This window comes from Haliaeetus leucocephalus, unplaced genomic scaffold (assembly GCF_000737465.1).
Source record: "Haliaeetus leucocephalus isolate CR32 unplaced genomic scaffold, Haliaeetus_leucocephalus-4.0 Scaffold840, whole genome shotgun sequence".
In the NCBI taxonomy this organism is placed as follows: Eukaryota; Metazoa; Chordata; class Aves; order Accipitriformes; family Accipitridae; genus Haliaeetus; species Haliaeetus leucocephalus.
In genome coordinates this window covers 2,845,133-2,849,548 of record NW_010973276.1, presented here as the reverse complement: position 1 = coordinate 2,849,548, position 4,416 = coordinate 2,845,133, and positions in this window count along the sequence as shown.

The window sequence follows — 4,416 nt, the reverse complement described above, 5'->3', positions numbered from 1 at the left end:
CAGCGCCCCGGGAAGCGGCCTCGGAACCCCGCGACCCTCAAACGGGAGCATCGGCGGGGGCCGGGGGAGACGTTTCTCCGGCTTGCTGCGTTTTCTACCTGTAATTATCGCAATTACGTTTTCAACAGCCGGGCGAGCGAGGCTGCGCCTAACCCAGATACTTGCCCTCCACGCCCATATCAGGCCGCATGTCTCGCGTGCTCCAAATAATTCGCAGGAACTCGGTGGCCGTTTGTACTTTCTGGCTATTAAGGACGGTTATGTGAGTCATAGCACACAAAAATTTATTTTTAAAGGACAACTCCTCCTGTCTTCCCCAGCAGGGTGCAGTTAGGGATAGGGCCAGCTCGCTATGGCGCATGATGTTTGCGGTTTCTGGGGAAATTCATGAAAGTGCAGCATGTTAATCCATTTTGGGTAGGGGGCGTGAAATGCCAAACAAAACCCTCATCAGAAGACCATTAGTATGTGGTCATCGTACAAAAACCACCAAAATTATTTTAACTGCAGGTGAGTGTGATACAAAGGCAGCAAGCCGGCTTTCAGCTGTCCCCCCGGACAACTGCAAAAATACCAACAACTTCAAGGCATCAACACTTTAAAGATCCACCATGTTTCAAAAAGACCCAGTTCCTCATCTTCTGCAGCTCAGTTTTCCGTGCTGCTTGTGGGTGCGCAAAGTGGCTCATCCCCATGGAAGTTCCTAGCAGGTAGCTCTGCACAACGTGCGCAAATTCGTTTCGTGCCTCCGCACACACACAAGCGCAAAGAGGCTGCGGCTGCATTATATAACCCAAGATACGTAAATAACAAAACAATAGACGGGTGTAAATAAAGCAGAGGTAGGTGTGAAACCTGAACCCCAAGCTAACTCCAGTGAAAGGAAAAGCCGTGCGGCATACTCCACGGACCCAACCCACGGGGAACATTATTGAAGCACGTCATTATAATAGTGTTAAGAGATGGCAGGCTTTTCACTTGCTGTGTGTCTTGACGGAGACAATATTCTTCCCCTTTAAACTGCTAAAGGCTTAAGCAATGCATGAAGATTTTCCGCCTGAAGCTGAAACTGTATCCAAACTGATTAAAAAATTAATCTGCCCATTAGAATGGGGAGAAGGAAAGTGCAGGGAATACAAAGACTGGCCCATGCCCAGCCGTGGTGAATTAGGGAACTGCCGCAGAGCCGAATTTGCCAACATGCTGGAGATAAGGGTTTGCGGCTGCCAAGGCCCGTCAGGGCGTGTGAGATGACAAACAGCACTTGCAAGGTAGCTCTCTCCTCAGCAGCAAACGTTGCTGCCTCACCCCTGCCCATATCTCCAGCAGGAAAGGGAAGTGCATGTTTTCAGAGTTTCCCCCCCAGAGTCATTCCTTCCCTCCCCTCATTCTCATTCTTCCTCCTTCTTGTCCAGGTCCCTTCTAGGGTAAGTCCAGCCTGCCCTAGCCCCTTAAACGCAGCAGATTTCAATACTGCCTCCCGTGCCAGGGTGCCCTGAGGCAGCTCTGGTTAGTGCAAGGTGATCTGTGCTACGCTGGCTGGGTCTGCATTGCTTCTCAACCTCTGATCCCCCACCGCACTTCCAAGTAAACCCGAGTTCTCCATGCCTCATCACGTGTTTCCCAGAGCTGGACGGAACACTCTCTGTACTGCTTTGCCAATCAGCCATGGCTCACAGATTGAGAAACTCAGGAGGAGGGCAAGGCCATCAAACACATCTGGCAGAGCATGACTCCCTGTTTTGGTAAGAGCTCCCCAGCATACCATAAGCAGTTCATACTTCTCCAACCCTGGTCACCCACCCAGGTCTGCCCAGGCAGCCAAAGACGACTACATCATTTACATAATAATTAGTAACCTTTGCTGAACTCTTTCACTCCTGCACAATGACGCTGTACCCAGATGAAAAATTGCTATTGGTTTTCATTCACAGGATCACTCAGCTCCTGTGAGACAAAGAACAACCATTTTTAATGAAATAGGACAGAGTTGGTTTTCCCCACTGTTCAGTATCAGTCCTGATAGATCTCCCTGTAAATCCCTCCCAGTACATGCCCTGCTGTCTCACTCAGTATTATTCTTGTACCCCGAGGGTCAATATCCTGCCAAGTGCCATTTGTTTAAAATTCTCAAATGTACAAATTTGGCACAAAAACTGGGGCAAAGGGCATCCCCCTGGTTACTGCAGCTGGGTGGAATCTTCCCACCTCAAAGTCCAAGATCCATTCACATCAGTTCATTTAAACTGCAAAACAAAATGAACTCTTCCTGCTAGGCTTGCTCAGACAGACTAATAAATGCAACGGGGAGCGCTAAACGTTAAGTGCTGTACAATTGTTGAAGGCACAAGCAGTTTTTCAGCTTGTAGTGAGACTGATTCACTTGTAGCTGACGTCAATCCTCCCGCCCTAGTATCTTAGCCTTGGAATTGGAGTATGATAAATATTACCTGTAATGCCATCTGCCATACAGAGACAGACCAGGCTTCTCACTATTTATTTAAGGGCTAATGTTGTGCTAGACCAGAATGCAGTTTATTTCAGCCTTATTTGACTTTGGTTTGACTCTAATTAAAAATGCCTGTCCACTTGAATTTTTAAAGTGATCTGTCATAGAGCAAAACCAACGTTTGCTTTGAAAAGATGAAGATGTTCAAGACAGCATAATTAGCATCAAACAGAAAACTAATGTGAAAAGGACAACAGTATCACACTTCTCCACACGGACAAGTCACGAGAAGATGCAGAATCAGAAGATCACCTTCTCAGGATGGGGAACTAGGGCCTCCCAAATCCTAGCTGTCTGAAATCCTGGAGAGTGATTTATTTTGTGTATCAGTTTCTTTAGAACCTCACCCAAGTCATTCAGCTTCTGTATAAAATACAAAATATTGTAGTTTAATGATGACTCTGACTTTTAGTCAGTGGTAAAATTGTTTTGAATGGCATCGAGCTGAAAATACATACTTAGATCAAGTAATGCACATACAAAACTGTTTCCTCTTAGGATTTTCTCCTTGTTTTAAAAGTTTAAAGTGACAGGAATTATACCACTTCCCAGAGAAGCTCTTTCATGATAGTCACTCTGTGGAGCATTTTTTATTACTAAAAACTTCCTAACACTACAACCTGAGTCAGTTAAAAGCCTTATATATGGTGTGTTCAGAAAGAGCAGCACACATTCAGCCAACAAATAGCTTGAACACCTCATCCATCATCATTTATGAAGACCATGGTTATTAAACTAATTCTAGTCAGAGTTAGTTTAAATGTCCAAAAATAATATTAAACTGTTTAATCAAAAGCATATGTGTCCATGGGCAGAATTTCTGTCATTGTCCCACTGCAGAGAAACATGGTGACTTTGCCAGTTTACTCACTTAGATTTGCATATTTGTAGCTACATTCAGGACAGATATTCGTGCATTATTCTGAAAACTACAGTGTCTTTTGTTATGAGGAAAAGCAATAATTTTGTACGTGTAAAAGTAATTAAATTATTTAAATCTCAAGTAATTTTAAAAGGGAAAGTCTGTGGTGAAAGTTATATAGTTAAAAATTTAAATTTAACTGAATTATTAAAATAAACTTGGATGACAGAAACTATTGGAGCGAGTCCACAAAGATGATCAGAGGGCTGGAGCACCTCTCCTATGAAGACAGGCTGAGAGAGTTGGGGTTGTTCAGCCTGGAGAAGAGAAGGCTCTGGGGAGACCTTATAGCAGCCTTCCAGTACCTAAAGGGGGCCTATAAGAAAGCCAGAGAGGGACTTTTTACAAGGTCATGTAGTGATAGGACAAGGGGTAATGGCTTTAAACTGAAAGAGGGTAGATTTAGATTAGCTGTAAGGAAGAAGTTCTTCACTGTGAGGGTGGTGAGGCACTGGAACAGGTTGCCCAGAGAGGTTGTGGCTGCCCCATCCCTGGAAGTGTTCAAGGCCAGGCTGGATGGGGCTTTGAGCAACCTGGTCTAGTGGAAGGTGTCCCTGCCCATGGCAGGGGGGTTGGAACTAGATGATCTTTAAGGTCCCTTCCACCCCAAACCGTTCTATGATTCTATGAAATATAAGTGGTGCTTTTTGCTTAGTCTTAGCATTTCATAAAAGGTATCTGTGTTAGTTTTATTTGTGTTTATAATCAGTTACTTCCCCTGGTTTTACTGTACTCAATGGGACTTAATCCTGCAATGTTTGGATTGCAAATGTCACGCTATAATGCTTAAATGCACATCAAAATCTTGCTGCTTAAAATACAATTAAAATAGTAATACAGTAAATCCCTTAACATGTTTTTTAATTGACAGCAATCTGCTCCATCTTAAACTGCTTGAATTTTCATTTTATAGGACCTCCCATATGAGGATCACAGTGCTCTTTTTCATTATTAATTAACTCATGTTGATATGATAAATTAAAAT